General features: G+C 39.6%; 1 non-coding gene across 1 annotated transcript; it reads left to right on the forward strand.

Moving 5' to 3' along the window:
- Positions 1-8,594: 8,594 nt before the first annotated feature.
- LOC127133626 (small nucleolar RNA R71) lies at positions 8,595-8,701 on the forward strand. The gene has a single exon (XR_007807579.1). It is a non-coding gene; the product is annotated as a small nucleolar RNA R71 (small nucleolar RNA).
- Positions 8,702-20,760: the final 12,059 nt, after the last annotated feature.

Raw genomic sequence — 20,760 nt, forward strand, 5'->3', positions numbered from 1 at the left:
GGATCCTAGCTCAGCAAAGCATGAGGTGATTCAAACACAGTTCTGCCATGGATGGATACTTGAGGAAAACAGAACTTGCTCTTTGGTTCCAGGTAGTGTTTGCTGCTTCAAAATGCCTTCAAATGCTTGCCAAGTGATGATGGAAATCAGTGTGGATCGAGCTCTTTGAGAATTTTGGCAGAAAAAAAGCAAAGGTGTGAAAAATGGAGAATGAGAGAGTGAGAGTTTTTCTGATGTTTAGAGGCTGTGTCTAGGGTTGAGAATGGATAGAAAATATGCTATATACTTCTGTTTAACATCAGTTAATGGAATGGTAATCAAGCTTTGCTCATTTTAATCATTTTGCTAATTTTGCACTTTTGGCCAAAATGGTGGTATGTGATAGCAAGCTGCTCGAATTTTGGGCCTTGGCAAGTCTCAAATGACATTCTAAATCAATTCCAAATGGCCAAATGTGCTGAAAACAATTAATTCAAAAAGTCAACCCTTGGTCCACTTGAATTTTAAATGGAACAAGTCAAAAAATGCCATTTTGATTGGCAAGGTTTTGGTACATGATGTTTATATTTTTGGAAAGAGGAGATGAAATGTGGTTTGTAGGAAAAAACCCCACCAAATTTGGCCTTTTGGTTCATGAGATATGGCTTGTTGAAGTTCAAAAAAAAGTGAAAATGAAATGATCATATCTTGCAAACCATTCATGGGATTTGGGAGTTCTTGGACTTTTTGAAAATGGGAGAACAAGATCTTCAACTTTCCTGTTGGGCAAAAATTCATTTGAAGCTTGTATCATAATGTAAGTTTAAGATCAAGAAGTTTCCATTTTTGGCAGTTAAAAATTACAGGTCCAGTTTCTATTTTTGGAAATTTTCTGATTAGCTTCAAATTCTTCAATGATATTGATTGCCATGATATATGAGGCCTATTGGGACATGAATGAGCTCTTTCAAACCAAATCCATCCATTAAAACTATCAAAATCAACCACAGTTGACCAACTTTGACTTTCTAGGGTTTCTGACTGATTGTGCATGAACTGATGACCTCTGAATATCCAACCCTTGACTCAAACACTTCAAATGGACCTCCAAATCATGTGAACATGTTGGACCAAACCTAGGGCCTTGGCTCCTTGAGAAACACCCTTGCTTGCTTGGTTGACTGATCTCCTGATCAGTTTGACCTAAGTCTTGACTTGCTTGCTCTTGAGGCAACTGGGGACAATGCAATGCTATGCAATGGACCATGATATACTATGACCTAATATGAGAATGTATGTACAATGATATTGTGCAATTTCTACGGTTCTTTTGTATTCAATCCCTGTTTACCCTGAAAGTCTGACAGCCGTTGCTCTCATCCATTCGGGTTCCCAGCTGATTGAATAGGGGCAGCTGTAGCAGAAGGGTTTTTAAACAAAGTGATTATTACAAAGACTTATGAACAGCTGTAGGAACGCCCACAGTGACCCAATTGTGACAGACACCACCAGGAATGATGAAATTGTTCAAGTCCTCTGCGTCCTCTTCCAAGATAGCAGCATCCTCTTCTTCAGGTTGATCGTCATGGATGAATCCTCCACTCTTGAACAGACCTTGCTCATTGCATGCCCCAGAACAGTAGCCAATGCCAGCCCGGGATCGGTTAACCAGGAATAAATCCATCAACAACACTAAGTCTGGCAAATATCTCTCTGAGTTCACAATTCTCTTGCTCAGGATGATCCATCGATCTGGCAGAGTTGGCTCTGGTATAATACCGGCAAAATGCGTCTTCAAAATAAATGTAGATCGCAGGGTCAGACCACAGGACGGGAGACCGGAATAAAACACCTGCTAATGCAAATGATGCATGAAGTGTTTATGCATATGCTTGTTTTTATATCAAAGGAACCCGAGGGTTTTATTTGCAAACTTTGAAATATCTAAGCATTTTGATCATACATGAAAATATCTCATCATATATATCAGGTGAAAAAATTTTCCCGGTTTTTTCATGTTTTGAAAATTTTTGCAAATAAACTCCTTTGAGTTCCTTGAAAATTTTCTTTTTTCTGATGATATGGATGCAGATGAATGCATGAATGCATGAATGCAACAATCACACTCAAGGATCAAGCAAAGCACACCAAACAAAGGTCGTGGGAAAGCTCAATGCATCCCTAATATCAATCATCCATTTTGGTGGATTTTAGGTTTTACACCTGATCCGGGATCCATTGATATTAACAATGTTTGAACGACTCAACCACGAATCATGGGTTTGTTGAGAGTCACGAGCATGGAGTCTCAGTTGAGAACCACCCAAAGGGAGTGTACTAGGGTTTAAACCTGCCAGACATGTTCTATCAGAGGTTCCCATAATCATCGTTCCATCTCTCGAATATTATCGGAGGAACGAATACTCGTATTCCAAGAATATTCTCAAGAGAAACTCTTATGAGTGTAGTATCGCGTAACAATCGCATCAGAACTTACATCTGAACGACCTCCGCACTATGTTCCTAAAAATAGGCCAAGATGGGTTTGGTAAACTAAGGTCCTTGGCTTCTGCGGCACATGATTGAAGGAATAATGCCTAACCACAAATAACTTGTGTGACATTATTAGTTCAACATGACCTCCACCAAGTGAATGGTCTCGCAAGTCAACTGGCTAAGGAATACTCCACACCAGTCAACAAGACTATGCCATTCTCCTATCCTAGAGTGCACTCGAGTTCGGGTATAGAACTCATCTCAACTGACTCCCACCCCACAAAGAAAAATAGACAACCAGCCAGGCAGAATGAATAATGAATATGAATGCAAACATAAGTGCACACAATCAATGCAATCAATAAATGAAATGAACAACTAATGAAAGCAATAAATACACACAGCAATAGCAACCAAAACCCTAATCCTAGAGAGCGCTAGGAGAGACTCGCTCAGGGAAGATGGACCAGCATAGGTCAACTTCTCTATGTCCCCAGCAGAGTCGCCAGCTGTCGCATTACGCGAAAAACCGGCGGGAAAAGAAAGAAACAACAAAGTCGCCACCGTGCGTTATTTATCCCAAAAGAGGGAAAGGAAACGCTCGAAGTAAACCTAGGAAAGAACATGGTCTCGCGACCAAAGAGGATGGGTTCGGGAGTCGGTTATGCGAAGGGAAGGTATTAGCACCCCTACGCATCCGTCGTACTCGACGGGATCCACGCACAATAGGAAGGAAAATGGTTGCTAAACACTGCTCAAACACACACACACTGGCTGAAAAGAGACAAAAGAAACTGACTGAAACTGACTCGGCAGGATATCGTATCCTGGGCCTACTTAGTCTATCAGGCATAGACATCAGAGTTGAAGTAGTTCGGACTGGGGAAACGACACATGCTCGCTAGGATATCGCATCCTATGCATACGTATCTTCTCGGACGAGAGAAGAATCAGAGCATTCGTAGCTCGGCTGACACGCACACAAACAAACAAGACACAGGCAAACGTGGAGCCTGAATGCCAATCACTGGACTTACATCAGCATCCGAACCAAAACAAACACACACTGGAACCCAAATGCCACTCGATGGACTTACATCAGCTTCCAAGCACACAACGACACAACAAGTTAATAGGGAGTCGGGGACTCGAGCCTATAACTGTCAAGCACACACTCAAACAAACAGACAACGAATTGCTAAGGAGTCAGGCACTCGAGCCTAGCAACTGTCAGACAACTCACACAAAAGAAAAGAAAAGGCGCCCGGAGAGATCAGCTCAATCTCCTGCCTACATACTTTATCTGGTATGAAGATCAGGGCGATGTAGTTCCCCTATGCAGGGACAAGGATCTAGCCTAACCAGATAACAGAGGGAGACACAACTCTAGGGAGACTACGACTCGAGCCTAGATATTGTCATGCAAAGTCAACCCTAAGTTAAGGTTTCTAGCTAAATGGCACAAGGGCCAACCTATCCTAGACACGGCTTGCACAGGAAGCAAGGGTCTCAATTGCAACTAGGGCAAGAGAAAGGGGAGGTCTCCATCGCAACGAGGGCGAGAGAAAAGAATTAGTGTTAGTTGTTAGTCAAACTCGACAAGACATCGCATCTCGTGCCTACGTATCTCATCTGAACATGAGAATCAGAGTTGCCGTAGTTCGGCTACGGAGGGACAAAGGATCTCGATTGCAACTAGGGCAAGAGAAAGGGAAGATCTCAATCGCAACGAGGGCGAGAGAAGAGAATCAGATGTTAGTGGTTAGTCAAACTCGGCAAGACATCGCGTCTCGTGCCTACGTATCTCATCTGGACATGAGAATCAGAGTTGCCGTAGTTCGGCTACGGAGGGAGAAAGGACTCGATTGCAACTAGGGCAAGAGAAAGGGAAAGTCTCGATCGCAACGAGGGCGAGAGAAAGGAAAAGGCTCGATCGCAACGAGGGCGAGAGAAAGGATCGCAACGAGGGCGAAAGCAAACAAGGATTAGTCTAAACTAAACCTAACTTGCACAGGAAGCAAGTCAAACAAACACAAGCACAGGTAGCACACACTATATGCACACAAAAGGCTCACACAAGGGTTAGGTTTTAGTCGAGGGGTCATATCAACCTCAACAAACAAACCTCTGGAATGGGGTGAGTGTTGCTCTTAACCTTGCCATTGAGGGGCTAAGGTGAAGCAGATGAAAGGAGATGAGGGGTGTGCCTCATTGCTTCTATCCCTGGCCTGGGAGAGCATTTGACAAGAATGTGTGGGTTCAGAAAGTGGGAACCCTTCTACACATTTGATACTGACTCAACTGTGCAATTGCACAAGATCTTGGGTTTTTATCTGTAATGCATCAACACAGTGGTGCGAGCAAAACAGAAGACACACTGAATAGCAGGGGATAGGTTGCTTATCCCTTGGTTCTGCAAATTGCCTCTTCACTTAGGAGGTCTTTGACTCTGTACAAGGACAATTTAAACATACACAAACATTGCCTCTTAAGGAGGACTTCAGACAGTTGCCTGGCCAAGTAACAGGCCAGGTCTTCCAGACTACATGAAGAAAAAGGAATTATACCTCAAGCAAGTTGCTAAATAGCAAAGCAAAGCAAGTTCAAAGAACTTAAGCAACTAATGGTACCTGAAATAGTCAGACTAATCAGTACACAGCTCAACAGTTAAAGCAAAAGGAATTGAATCAACAGTCGACACAGAGAGACAAGTGTGCAAAGCACAAGACTCAAACTATATGCGTCACACCACCTACAAAACAAGGGGTTAGCACATGATATATAATCAAGCTCAATCAAATTTGTATGATCTTTGAGGCATTGTTGCTTAACCTGAAACATGAACTCAATCATAAGCCCAAAAGACCACTAGGACAAGCCTAGGGTCAAAAACAAATGAAAAAGTCAAAGCAGCAAATGAAAGTCAACCAAAGTCAAGTTCAAACATTTAAGAAGCAAGCACAATTGGGTTCATGTTCATATCATGCATCATCATTAATTCACAAGCAAAGGAAGTCAAAACATGGCAAATGAAAGCACAAGGAAGTCAACAGAATGACTTGCATCAAAAGTCAACTCAAACAATTTCAAAAATCATTAAATAAATCATACTCAATCCTAACATCTATCATGGTAAGCATGTCAAATTTCATTGCATTTGGACAAGTGGAAGGCAGTCAATGAAAATCATGAAGTCAAAGCAAGTTTAAGCATGCACAAAGAAGTCAAACAAACATGTATCAACTTCAAAAAATCATAACTAAATGAAAACAGATGAGAAATGGACGGAATCAACACCAATGCAAAGCTCAAGATGTCTAGTATGCACATATAAAATTTCATGATCATCCAATGAAGTATGAGAATTTCACAAAGGATTTGGCAAGATGTGTCACACAAAGTCAACATTTGACTAGGCAGGGAAGAAAAATCTCAAACAATTAGGAAATGGCATAATTAATTCCAGGAAAATTCACACATAAACTAGACATATGAGAGAAGGCTCATGCAAAATTTCAGATTAATTGGAAGTCAGGAAGCATGCCAACAAAAATCATGAAATAGCATAACAATGGTGTGACACAAATTGTCACACCCTATTTCAAAAATTCATATCTCACACATCACATATGATAAATGCACAATATTTACACCAAAATGAACATGAATGAGTGTAGAATAACCACAAAAAAATTCAGAATCATTGGATACATCCTCATCATTTCACAAAAGAATTGGCAAAAAGTACAAATTAAGCATACATGTCAAGAAACCTAGAGCCATAAAAAATCCAGCCAACCAAAAAAATATTAAAAATCATGATAAAATAATAGACATTCAACAGGACATGATGCAAAAAATTCCATGATTTTTGGAGTTGAAATGAGTGAGAAATGATTTTTGTAAGATGATGCACAATTTGGAATAACATGGACCAAATAATATGAATGGCAAGTCAAACTATGTTGACCGAGTGGCACGGTGGTAATTATATGCATCATTAAACAAAACGCTGCGTTTAGACTCAAGAAAGAAAATGTTTTGATTGGCTCGCTTCAATAAAACAGTAACAGGGGACCAATCATGTTAACAGTTCTGGAAAATGGCTAGGGTTTCTGGGCAGCATCATGAACACTCATCACCTTCAATCGAGTTTTTACAAAAAAGTTCCAGAAATCCAAATGGCATACACAGAAACGTTCAGCATACAACCAACAACAAGAATCCAGCATCAGTTTTCATTTAAACAACACACATACTCTGAATCGAGCAGAAGAAGATTCAATGTCAAACTTGGCTCATGAACAAACATTTCCAGAAATGAATAAATAGCATACCAATAGAACCATTAGAGCATGCATATGACAAATCCAGGCATTATTTTCATGGAAACAAACTATGGTAAGAGAATCGAGCAAAAAAGCAAATGATCATCAATTTTAATTTTCAGATTTCTTACAAACCACTTGACCATTTCACACGAGACAAAGTGCATGATGATCAGCATGCTAGGATCTATACTAAACATGGCATGGCTTGGCAAAATAAATGAATCGAAAATTTACCAAAAATGAAGTTCAGTGAAGATTCTGATGCTATTTGCTTGCCAATGCTCGAAACAGGTGAGGATTATGCTTCCATAAGTTGAATGGTGAAGGATCCTAGCTCAGCAAAGCATGAGGTGATTCAAACACAGTTCTGCCATGGATGGATACTTGAGGAAAACAGAACTTGCTCTTTGGTTCCAGGTAGTGTTTGCTGCTTCAAAATGCCTTCAAATGCTTGCCAAGTGATGATGGAAATCAGTGTGGATCGAGCTCTTTGAGAATTTTGGCAGAAAAAAAGCAAAGGTGTGAAAAATGGAGAATGAGAGAGTGAGAGTTTTTCTGATGTTTAGAGGCTGTGTCTAGGGTTGAGAATGGACAGAAAATATGCTATATACTTCTGTTTAACATCAGTTAATGGAATGGTAATCAAGCTTTGCTCATTTTAATCATTTTGCTAATTTTGCACTTTTGGCCAAAATGGTGGTATGTGATAGCAAGCTGCTCGAATTTTGGGCCTTGGCAAGTCTCAAATGACATTCTAAATCAATTCCAAATGGCCAAATGTGCTGAAAACAATTAATTCAAAAAGTCAACCCTTGGTCCACTTGAATTTTAAATGGAACAAGTCAAAAAATGCCATTTTGATTGGCAAGGTTTTGGTACATGATGTTTATATTTTTGGAAAGAGGAGATGAAATGTGGTTTGTAGGAAAAAACCCCACCAAATTTGGCCTTTTGGTTCATGAGATATGGCTTGTTGAAGTTCAAAAAAAGTGAAAATGAAATGATCATATCTTGCAAACCATTCATGGGATTTGGGAGTTCTTGGACTTTTTGAAAATGGGAGAACAAGATCTTCAACTTTCCTGTTGGGCAAAAATTCATTTGAAGCTTGTATCATAATGTAAGTTTAAGATCAAGAAGTTTCCATTTTTGGCAGTTAAAAATTACAGGTCCAGTTTCTATTTTTGGAAATTTTCTGATTAGCTTCAAATTCTTCAATGATATTGATTGCCATGATATATGAGGCCTATTGGGACATGAATGAGCTCTTTCAAACCAAATCCATCCATTAAAACTATCAAAATCAACCACAGTTGACCAACTTTGACTTTCTAGGGTTTCTGACTGATTGTGCATGAACTGATGACCTCTGAATATCCAACCCTTGACTCAAACACTTCAAATGGACCTCCAAATCATGTGAACATGTTGGACCAAACCTAGGGCCTTGGCTCCTTGAGAAACACCCTTGCTTGCTTGGTTGACTGATCTCTTGATCAGTTTGACCTAAGTCTTGACTTGCTTGCTCTTGAGGCAACTGGGGACAATGCAATGCTATGCAATGGACCATGATATACTATGACCTAATATGAGAATGTATGTACAATGATAGGTGCAAATTTGAGGTGCTACACCCATGATTGATGGTTTTGAGCCATATCTTTGATGAGGGCACTAGCTTCAGGATAAGGTTTGTTCATCAGAGCACCGCCTGCGGCAGCGTCGATGGTCATCTTTGTGTTGTAATGAAGTCCATTATAGAAGGTTTGAATGATTAACCAATTTTCTAAACCATGATGTGGGCATGCTCGTAACAACTCTTTATATCTCTCCCAAGCTTCGAACAACAATTTTCCTTGGTTTTGGGTAAATCTAGTTATATGGTTTCGAAGAACGGCGGTCTTACTCGGGGGAAAATATTTAGCAAGAAAAACTCTTCTAAGGTTATCCCAAGTCGTAATGGAATTGGGTGGAAGGGAATCTAACCATGATAGGGCTTTATCTCTGAGGGAAAAGGAAATAATCTTAAACGTATTGCCTTAGGAGAAGCTCCATTGGTTTTAAAAGTATCTGCTAATTGAAGAAATATTTTTAAATGTTGGTTTGGGTTCTCGGTAGCGAGACCTGCGAATTGTCTCTGTTGCACTAATTGCAACAGGGATGGTTTAAGTTCAAAATTATTGGCTGGGATGGTTGGGTTTACTATACTAGAACTAGGTTCTTCATTAGATGGTTGAGTGAAGTCTTTAAGAGGTCTTTGGTTTTGATCTTCGGCCATAGCTCTCTTAATTCTATGAAAGAATGAACGTGCGCGAGCGTAACGTTCAGGTTCCGCCAGAGGGTTTACTAAGCTTAAACTTCCGGTGCTGCGAGTTCTTCGCATCGACCGGCGGGAAATAACCTAAGTCTAAACGGTATAACAACAGGAAAATGAAATTTGACGAAATTGGTCCCCGACAACGGCGCCAAAAACTTGATGCGGTGTTTTTCGCAAGTATACGAACGCGTCAGAGTAATATAAAAGATTATCGAATCCACAGAGACCAAGTGTCAATCTATCATTATCTGTTGTTATGGTGTTTATCAAAGGAAATCAAAATAGGTATTTTTGGAGTATGCAATGAAAACTAAAGTGTTGAATAAAGATTAATTAATAAAGATAGGGTCGAATGTAATTCACGTAATTAATTGATAATCCAAGTACTTGCTAATAGAGCTACTTATGGGCATTGTTTCCTACTTTGAAAAGAACTAATTTAACAGGAACTGTCGCTTTCGCGTATTCAGAACCGAGTTGTACTCCCTAATCAAACCCTCTTATTGTCACTTATAAAAAGGCGCGCATTGCGTTAGAGTAGTAAACCAATTTTTAAGAAATATAGTATCTTGACTAAGTTGAAAAGTATTATAACCTGGATTTCTTAACTAAAAGAGGTTCTTACGAACCAGACTCTAAACTTATAAACGCGTCCGAAAATAGTTTTAAAATCTCTTTTCTTCTTAATGTTAAAATCTCCTAATGAACTAAACAAAGCGCTTTCGCTGTTTTTAAAATAGTTAAAAACAATTAAGTTTAAAAAGACGTTGGACGGCTTTCGATCTTACCCAACGGAATTGAAGTGCGGGAAAACTTAATTTGAAAGTTAAAATAGCCATTAAGTGTTTCTACGGACAATTGTACGGATTATCGGTTCAATTATGATCCTTACATTCTAACCTTATAAATTTAGCTAGACATGGTAAAGTAAAAGTGCATTAAAATAAATAAAAGTAGTGCGAGTGCGGAAAGTAAATAATTTAAAGCGAGTGCGAGGAAATAAATAATTTAAAGCGAGTGCGAGATATAAATAAAGTAAAGCGAGTGCGGGAAATAAATAAAGTAAAAGCGAGTGCGGGAAATAAATAAAGTAAAGCGAGTGCGGGAAATAAATAAAGTAAAAGCGAGTGCGGGAAATAAATAAAGTAAAGACGAGTAATAAAAACCTGCTCCAATCGGAGGGCTAAGTAAATTGCAATGCGGAAAAGAAAATGGCGGCAGGATTAACTTCCTTCCAAAGTGCTCCAAACTCGATTACAGACTCTATCACAGACTTGATTACACAATTGTGGTAACACTCCAATGCGAAGCGATTACCACTCTATAAAATACTGAATATATGCCTAAGTGAAACAAATTTGCTTCTGAGTTTGCCTCTGTTCTAAGTTTGGATGGTTGTAAAAGTGAATTCGCGTTTCTATTTATAGGCAAGTAAAAAGATGGAAATGACTTGGATGCCCTTCACTTGAAAATAGGAGGGAACCGTTTTTCCTCTTGTGGCTCCCGCCACAAGGCCATGGCGCCCGCCACAAGCACAATATGGGGCGCCTTAGTGGAAGTAGTGGGAAAACGTGGGAGTTGATGGAAGTTGAATTTGACACGTCATGGCTTGGTCTGTGGCGCCCACCATTGGGTAGGCCATAAGCACAAAATGCTGAATTTTAGGGTTTTTAGCCCTTTTTCGCTTCTTTTCTCGATCGGGGCTCCGATTAAAGTAAAAATCTGAAAACAAAGGAAAACACAGTAATAACACAACAAAATGACAATAAAACAACTAGAATGCATGTCAAATCGGAGTCGAAAATACGTAAATTTTAGTGTGATCACTACCCGCTCATGGGAACTCTTTTGTGAATTTGGTGGATGGTTGTCCTGGTGAGTTTAAGGTCTTTGATGTTCGTTTTATCCTGAGATCCTTGGTGCAGATGCATAAGGACATCTGTATGGTAAGTGATTGTGAGCATGGCCAAGATGGTTGTGCTGTTTGCAGTATTAACTCAAGGGGTTGTGAAGTTGTGAAAAGGGACATCCAACGACTGATGGATGAAGGCATGATTCAAATTGTTCAATCCTGTCATGTAGATGACGATGTGAATGTCATAGTGCCCATTTTCAAGCAGCCATTGAGATTAGTAATTCAGTACGACATTAGCAACAATAACAATGTCAGCAATAGATCAGTATCGCCGTTGGTTATACGGTTAGCGGGCCCAGTCCCGTATTAATCTGATAAAGTTCTGCCGTATCAGTATAATGCTACAATGATAGAAGGTGGTCAAGAGGTCTCGTTGCCTACGACTAGCTTTGTAGTGAGCATTGCGGATGTTACCAAGGTGACCCGCAGTGGTCGAGTGTTTGGGCCGGTGTTCGCAAAGGATAAAGAAGAATCAGTTGTTGGAAAGAAGGTGGAAGTGTTTGTTGTAGATCCAGTTGGTGCTTCAAAGGGTAAGTCTGGTGAATCCAGCGATTTGAAGGCTAACAGTGATGATGAGGTACTTCGTTTGATCAAGAGAAGAGAGTTCAATGTGGTAGAGAAGCTTCTCCAAACCCCCTCAAAAATCTCAGTGTTGTCTCTGCTCATGAATTCTGAAGCGCACAGAGAAGCACTGCAGAGAGTTTTGGAACAAGCATTTGTAGAACATGATGTTACAGTGGATCAATTCGATCATATTGTGGCTAGCATCACTTCTTGCAATAATCTTAGCTTCTGTGATGAAGAACTCCCTGAGGAGGGTAGAAATCATAATCTGGCTTTGCATATTTCTATGAATTGCAAAGAGGATGCTTTGTCAAATGTGCTTGTTAACACCAGGTCGTCACTAAATGTGTTGCCGAAGTCAACTCTTTCAAAGCTGTCATATCAAGGAGCGCCTATGAGGTATAGCGATGTAATCATCAAAGCTTTTGGCGGTTCGTGCAAAATGGTTATTGGTGAAGTGGACCTTCCAATTAAGATAGGTCCGAGTGATTTTCAAATTACTTTTCAAGTAATGGATATCCATCCGGCCTACAGTTGCTTGTTGGGAAGGCCATGGATCCATGAGGCAGGATCTTTTACCTCCACTTTGCATCAGAAACTCAAATTTGTGAAGAATGGGAAGCTTGTGATTGTTGGTGGGGAGAAGGCGTTGTTGGTTAGCCACCTGTCATCTTTCTCTTATGTTAAAGTTGAGGATAAGGTTGGAACTTCGTTCCAGGCCTTATCTATTGCTGCTAAAAAGAGAGTTGGGGCACCTATGTCTTCATTGAAAGATGCCAAGAAGAGTGTTGAAGAAAGCAATGTTGAACAGTGGGGGCGCATGGTAGAGGTCTCCGACAACAAAGGCAGAACCGGTTTGGGATTCCAGCAAGGTTCATCAACTGCAAGGTCTGAAGATATGCAACTTAGCTTCCGTAGCGAAGGGTTCATTCATGGCAATGAACAACACTTAGTTGCTGTGCTAGGGGATGACAAAGAGGAAGACTGCACCAATTTTGTGACGCATGGAAAGGCTTGCAACAATTGGACTGCTGTTGATGTTCCTGTTATTTTGCATAGATCTAAGTAATTGCTTTTATATGTTTTAAAATCCTTCTCCTATGCCTAAGGGAGAAGAGAACATTGTTGGGCATTTTCAAATTGATCAATAATAAAATTAATTCTATTCATCCACATCTATGATGTTTTATTTTTACTTTTTGCTTTATTCTGAAAATGGTAATCACGAAAAAACATAAATAAACAATATAATTGTCCATCTGTATAATATTTGGTCACAAATCCACTTCTCTAAAATCAAAATATCAAATCATTATGCAGGTTGGTTCCTAACCCTATTGAATACAATGATCCTTCTCCTTCTCCAAATTTTGAATTCCCTGTGTTTGAGGCCGAGGAGGAAAGTGATGAAGAAGTGAGTGATGAATTATCTCGTCTTCTTGAGTAAGATGAAAAGACCATTCAGTCGTTCAAAGAGCAAATTGAGTTAATCAATTTGGGTTCCGAGGATGATGTGAAGGAAGTCAAGATTGGATCTCGACTGTGTCCAGATGTCAAGAAGGGGTTGATTGATCTTCTTCGAGAGTATTCAGATGTGTTTTCTTGGTCCTATCAAGACATGCCTGGTTTAGATTCTGAGATTGTGGAGCATAGATTGCCGTTGAAGCCAGAATGCCCGCCAGTCAAGAAGAAGTTGAGAAGAACGCATCTTGATATGGTTGTGAAGATCAAAGAGGAAGTGCAGAAGCAGATTGATGTTGGTTTCCTTGTAACCGCTGAGTATCCGCAATGGGTGGCCAATATTGTGCCCGTTCCGAAGAAAGATGGAAAAGTCTGCATGTGTGTCGACTAGCGAGATTTGAATAAAGCCAGTCCGAAAGATGATTTCCCTTTGCCACACATTGATATGTTGGTAGACAATACTGCTAAATTCAAAGTCTTTTCGTTTATGGATGGATTTTACGGATATAATCAGATCAAGATGGCACCCGAAGATATGGAGAAAACCACATTCATTACACCTTGGGGAACATTCTGTTATAGAGTGATGCCTTTCGGTCTAAAGAATGCTGGTGCAACTTACCAAAGAGCAATGGCTACTCTTTTTCATGATATGATGCATAAAGAGATTGAAGTTTATGTCGATGACATGATTGCTAAATAGATTGATGAATAGGAACATGTTGAGCATTTATTGAAGCTATTCCAGCGTTTGAGGAAATATAAACTCCGCTTGAATCCCAATAAGTGTACTTTTGGGGTTCGTTTTGGTAAGTTATTGGGCTTTATTGTCAACGAGAAGGGTATTGAAGTTGATCCTGCAAAGGTCAAAGCAATACAAGAGATGCCTGCGCCCAAAACTTAGAAGCAAGTCAGAGGTTTTCTCGGCGGCTTGAATTATATTTCCAGATTCATTTCCCACATAACTACCACATGTGCGCCTACATTCAAGCTTCTTCAGAAAGATCAGTCTTGTGATTGGACCGAAGATTGTCAGAAAGCTTTCGATAGTATTAAAGAGTATTTGCTCGAACCTCCGATTTTGTCTCCTCCTGTTGAAGGAAGACCGTTGATCATGTATTTGACTGTGCTTGATGAAAGTATGGGTTGTGTTCTTGGTCAGCAAGATGAGACTAGAAAGAGAGAATTTGCAATTTACTACCTTAGTAAGAAGTTCACCGATTGTGAGACTCGGTATTCTATGCTTGAGAAGACTTGTTGCACATTGGCTTGGGCTGCTAAGCGTCTGCGCCAGTATATGTTGAATCATACCACTTGGTTGATATCCAAGATGGATCCGATCAAGTATATATTTGAGAAGCCTGCTCTAACTGGAAGGATTTCCCGTTGGCAGATGTTGTTATCAGAGTATGATATCGAATACCGATCTTAGAAAGCGATCAAAGGTAGTATCTTGACCGACCATTTGGCTCACCAACCAATTGAAGATTAACAGTCAGTGCAGTATGACTTTCCTGATGAAGAGATTTTGTACTTGAAAATGAAAGATTGTGATGAACCATTGCTTGAAGAAGGGCCATAACCTGGTTCCTGTTGGGGCATGGTATTTGATGGAGCTGTTAATTAGTATGGTAATGGCATTGGGGTAGTGATTATTACACCTCAAGACACGCATCTACCATTTACAGCTAGATTGACTTTCAACTGTACAAACAATATGGCAGAATATGAAGCTTGAATTATGGGGCTTGAAGAGGCCATGAATCTCAGAATCAAGTATTTAGATGTCTTTGGAGATTCCGCTTTGGTTGTAAATCAAATCAAAGGTGATTGGAAGATGAACCAACCTGGTTTGGTACCGTATAGAGATTATGCGAGGAGGATTTCAACTTTCTTTACAAAGGTTGAGTGTCATCATATTCCTCGAGATAAGAACCGGATGGCAGATGCTCTTGCAACATTGGCGTCAATGATTATGGTGAAGTATTGGAATGAGGTTCCAAATTTGTCGGTGATGCGTCTTGATAGACCAGCTCATGTGTTCACTGTTGAAGAAGTCAGAGATGATAAGTTGTGGTATTACGACATCAAATGTTTTCTCCAAAGTCAGATTTACCCATCTGGGGCATCTTTGAAAGATAAGAAGACTTTGAGAAGATTAGTCAGTAATTTCTATTTGAATGGTGATATAATGTACAAGAGAAACTTCGACATGGTTTTGCTCAGATGCGTGGATAGACATGAAGCAGACTTGTTGATGACTGAAGTGCATGAAGGTTCCTTTGGTACTCATTCCAACGGATAAGCATTGAAAAGAAGATGTTGCGAGCAAGTTACTAATGGCTGACAATGGAATCTGACTGTTGCAAGTTTGTCAAGAAATGCCACAAGTGTCAAATATATGCTGATAAGATTCATGTTCCTCCGATACTATTGAATGTTATTTCTTCCCCATGGCCCTTCTCCATGTGGGTAATTGATATGATTGGGATGATTGAGCCCAAAGCTTCAAATGGACATCGTTTCATTTTGGTGGCAATCGACTACTTCACAAAATGGGTTGAAGCGGCATCGTATGCAAATGTAACCAAGCAAGTTGTTGTAAGGTTTATCAAGAATCGAATCATATGTCGTTATGGTGTGCCAAGCAAGATCATTACTGATAATGGATCGAACTTGAATAACAATATGGTGGAAGCTCTTTGTAAAGACTTTAAGATTGCATATCATAATTCTTCTCCCTACAGACCTAAGATGAATGGGGCCGTTGGAGATGCAAACAAGAACATCAAGAAGATCACTCAGAAGATGGTTGTCACATATAAGGATTGGAATGAGATGCTCCCATTTGCTTTGCATGGGTATCGAACATCCATCCGCACTTCAATAGGGGCAACCCCTTTCTCTCTTGTATGTGGTATGGAAGCAGTGCTCCCCGTAGAGGTTGAGATTCCTTCATTGCGTGTGCACATGGAAGCCAAGTTGACTGAGGCTGAATGGTGTCAGACCAGGTTTGATTAGCTAAATTTGATTGAAGAGAAGAGGTTGACTGCCATGTGTCATGGTCAGTTATATCAGCAGAGAATGAAGAAAGCTTTTGATAAGAAGGTCAAACCTCGCGTGTTTAGAGAAGGTGACCTTGTGCTCAAGAAGATTCTATCGTTCAAACCAGATTCTAGGGGAAAATGGACTCCTAATTATGAAGGCCCATAGGTTGTTAAGAGAGCCTTTTCAGGCGGTGCTTTGATTCTTACAACTATGGATGGTGAAGAGTTCACTCGTCCTGTGAACACAGATGCAGTCAAGAAATACTTCGCCTAAAAAAATAAAAGAACAACTCGCTAAGTTGAAAACCCGAAAGGGCGGCTTAGGTAAAAATGAGCGTCTCAGTGGATTGAAAACCCGAAAGGGCGATCTAGGCAAAAATTAGAGACATCAAAACATAAAGAATTTCCCAATAAGTTGAGTACCCCACCTTGGGGCAACTTATGCAAAAATTAGGGATCATGGAAAGTAACTGCAGTCTGCTAATCGACTAGCGTCAGAAAGCCTTAGTTGAGCACAAGGGTTAACGTCAATTCATCATCCTAGTAGCGGTCAAGAGCACAGTGGATATCAAGAATTGGTAGAAGGATTAAGGATCATTTGTATTCAATGTAACCCTTTTTCATGTAAATTATCATTTTCAACTTTGTAAAAATCTATGGAGTCTTGTCATTTACAGACTACCATCCCATTAAATAAAGTTGAGATTTTGTCCAATTGTTTCTACTCTTATTTAATTCAGCCAATAGTTTAAATTTTATTATGATCATTTTGGAAATTTAAATTTTTTTAATCAAAATCTTTTTTTCTTAAAACATATAAAAATAAGAAATTTTCAAAGCAATTAAAAGGAAGAATTAACAACGCGTTAAAGAGAAGCAAGTCCTTAAGTGCTAAGCATCAGAGGATCCCCAAGCAGTTAACCCTTCGGGTATCCCTAGTTGTTTGTGTTGATCCGGTTCCCCTACGGAGTGTTTGTTCCTTAGCGGAGTTCCGATTCTTTTCCCCAACTGAGTTGGTTGACTCAGTCCTTGCGGCCCCCGACAGAGTTTCTGTGTTCCCCAACGGAGTTTGTGTTTCTTCAGTAGGGTTGATCTTCAGCAGAGTAAGAGGTTTTCCCCAATAGATTGCGTTGGTTCTCCCCACCAGTCGCCATCCGACTCGCTCCCAGTCAGAGTTTCCTCCTGGTTTCTGAGCAACTATTTGTGTTTATCTTCTGTATGGTTGTCTCCCATATGATATGGCGTTGACTTAAAATTCCCTGCAGTCTCGATAACATTTCCTCTCCTCAGCAGATCTCCTCTTCCCTCGGCTAGATTTAAGCCTTTGGGTTGTTGATCTCTCTGTTCTCCAGCAGTTGTCTCCCTCTCTTTGCGGATTGACCGAGGATTAGACTGATGATTCAAATTCTTTACGACACCTTTGTATCCTTTGTGATCGTTTTGTCAACATAATCATCATATATATACATATACATATACATTCATATAATTTCATGATGGCATATTTGCATCATCATATCCGATTAACTTGTTGATTTGAGATTCTCATTCTCTGTTATGGTGGTACTTTATCCCCATATGAACCTCGGTGTCTGTCCTCCCTCAATTGTAGAGCGCCAACCCCTTAGGCAGAAAGACTTTAACCTTTCTCCTCTTCCCCACTGAGTTGTTTCCTTGTGGATGATTATTACTTCAGTTTCCTCTCCAGTTGTTTATCTGGATGGAATCACTCCCCTTAAGTTATATCCTCATTGGGTTGAGTCTTGATTGACTGTTTCTTTCTAGATCATGCCTAGATAGATGCTTTGAGTCTCCTAAGAGCTTATTACCCAGTAACTGGTAATATTCTTCTTAGTTTGCAGTTTGTTACTTCTTGCCCAATACCCGACATAAGTACCCCTGTTTTCCCAGCAGTGGAGTTCCCAGTGGATTCATTTGTTTCTGATTCCCCAGGAAGTATATCCTTGATATGTTCATCCTAACCAGTGACAGATATATTTCTTTCCCCTACCTGATTCTATCCTTGATATGTTCATCTTAACCGATCACGGATATTCTCATCCTTGGTATTCTACCCAGTGAAAAGGTAGTTGTAATCCCTATTGTATTCCCCAGAGAGTTAATCCTTGATATGTTCATCCTAACCGATGATGGGTTTCCTTCTCTTTGTAGTGTTCTACCTAGTAACCGGTAGTTGTAAACCCTACTTTTTCCTGTAGAGTCTATCCTTGATATGTTCATCCTAACCGGTGACGGATTTTCTCTTCGATGGTATTCTATCCAGTAACTGATAGATGTAATTCCTATTTTCTCTCCTCACAGAATCTATCCTTGATATGTTCATCTGGTGACAGATTTTCTCTTTGTTGGTCTTCTATCCATCAATTGATAGATGTAATTCCTACTTGTAGTTCAGTTGGTATATCCTTGATATGTTCATCCTAACCGATGACGGGTATCCTCCTGGACAGTCCCAGGCAAGTCTATCCTTGATATGTTCATCTTAACCGATGACAGATCTTCTTCCCTGTTTAGTCTATCCTTGATATGTTCATCTTAACCGATGACGGGTATTCTCACCTTTGGTCTTCTGCCCAGTAACCGGTAGTTCTAAATCCTATTTTCTGTAGTCTTCCCCAGCAAGGCTATTCTTACCTAGTAACCGGTAATGAATACTCCCTCCTGGCAATTCTCAGCGAGTCATCCTTGATATGTTCATCCTAACCGATGACAGGTGTCCTCTCTGTCAGATCTTTATTATCTCCTTACCCAGTAGCAGGTAGTAGATAATAGATTTCTGCTCCTCCTGTGTTGAAGTTATATCTTCCCCATTCAAGTTGAGTGTGCATTTTCTTAGTGAATCACTTTTCCTGCATGATTCAAGTACTTCAATTTTATCCTGACTTACTTGTATCCCCTACAGATGTTGTTGTTCCCCGGCTGAGTATTTTCCATGTTTGTATGGAATTCCTCGAGTCCCCCCAACGGTTTTAAGTCGTAGTCTGGCTTACGCATAACTCCTCTATCCCCTAGAGTATCTATCTCCCCAGTGAGTTTTCCTTACAGAATGCATTATACTCCTGTGGACTTTCGGTCTCTCTGATTTCTTTTCCTTTGTGGCAATATTTCCCCACAAAGAATTTACTTTTACATTCATATCATATGCATCATGAGGTCTCTTAGGGACCAAAATTTGTTTCTATATGTTGTTATTTAAGCCCATTCTACTGAGTCGACATGAAGATTTTAACCTTCGCCTCCTCAGTTAGAATGTCCTTAAATAGGGGCAGCTGTAGGACCCCAATTTTGACCCTAAGATCCCTCATGCAATTTCATCATAAGCATTAGCATTGGGATCATACATTGGCATTCTACTTACCCCTCTTTCATTGGGTTTGTTTTGGAAGAGATCACCAAGCATTATGTGATTGTATCATACTTGTATCTTATCATTTTACTAACCAAAATACCAAAAATATGTCTTTGTATTTGCCTAACTCTTTTGTAGGTAGGGCATAATCACCATTGATCTATCAAGTTCATATCCAGGGTTTGAGACCCTCATGACAAAGAGCACAACCATGAATTGATCCAAGAATGGTTATGAGCATCATATATTAGTTCCATTGATTTCTACATGTTATATTGATCAAGTTTTCTTCAAGAGTTTGGAGGTGATTTGCCTTGGAAACCCTAGTTTAACTGTGTATCTTGAGTAACTTCTCCAACAAGATATCTCACCAATTGGTCAAATTTCTCTAGGGACACTTCAAAATTCATCATATTATGAATATATGATCTACCATGAACCAAGAAAATCCAAAGAATTGAAGGTTAGAAATTTGGTTGATGGTGGTTGGCCAGATGAATTCATCTGATCAAAACTTGGTCTCCCTAGACCCTATCTCCTACACTTTTCACCATATGAAAATTATTCCAAGAGAAAAGTTACTCTAGATGATATTCCAAACAACTTTCATGTTGAGACCTAGAGCTAGTTTTGCTTGGAAGATCATTTTCTATGTTGAAACATTATAGGTCATTTTGTCTAAACCCTAATTTGAAAGTTAACTTCCCAAGGCCATAACTTGCTCAATTTTTATAAGATGAAAGATTTCAAAGTTGCACAATAAAATTCAAGATGTCTAATTCAACTTTTATATTTGGAGAGAAAGCAAATTCAACTTTTATGAGCATGCGATATGAGGATACATTATAGGTCATTTTTGACCTATACCATTGAACAAGTGATTTTTCTCAACTTAAAAAATGCATAACTCTATCATTATAAATCCAAATGACATGAAATTGGTAACCATTATAAAGGACTTTGAAAGATCTACAACTTTGATGAATACATGTTTCTCATTTGAAGCTCACATAAAAAGTTAAGCAAGGTGGAATATTGAGATATATGGCTTGACACTTGGAAAATTTTTCAACATGTTGAAATTTCCAAAATTCCACATCAAAATTCTCCATGTTCCAAGCTCCAAATGAAAAAGTGTTAAACATCAAACTTGTTCCCATTGATCCAAGATTTCCAAAGAACCTAAGTTCATGCATTTTGGACAAAGATTGCTAGGTTTGCGCATGGCTTTAACAAGGATGCATCATTGGAAAGAATAAATTGTACAAAGTTCAGTTCAC

Source organism: Lathyrus oleraceus, chromosome 3 (assembly GCF_024323335.1).
Source record: "Lathyrus oleraceus cultivar Zhongwan6 chromosome 3, CAAS_Psat_ZW6_1.0, whole genome shotgun sequence".
NCBI lineage: Eukaryota > Viridiplantae > Streptophyta > Magnoliopsida > Fabales > Fabaceae > Lathyrus > Lathyrus oleraceus.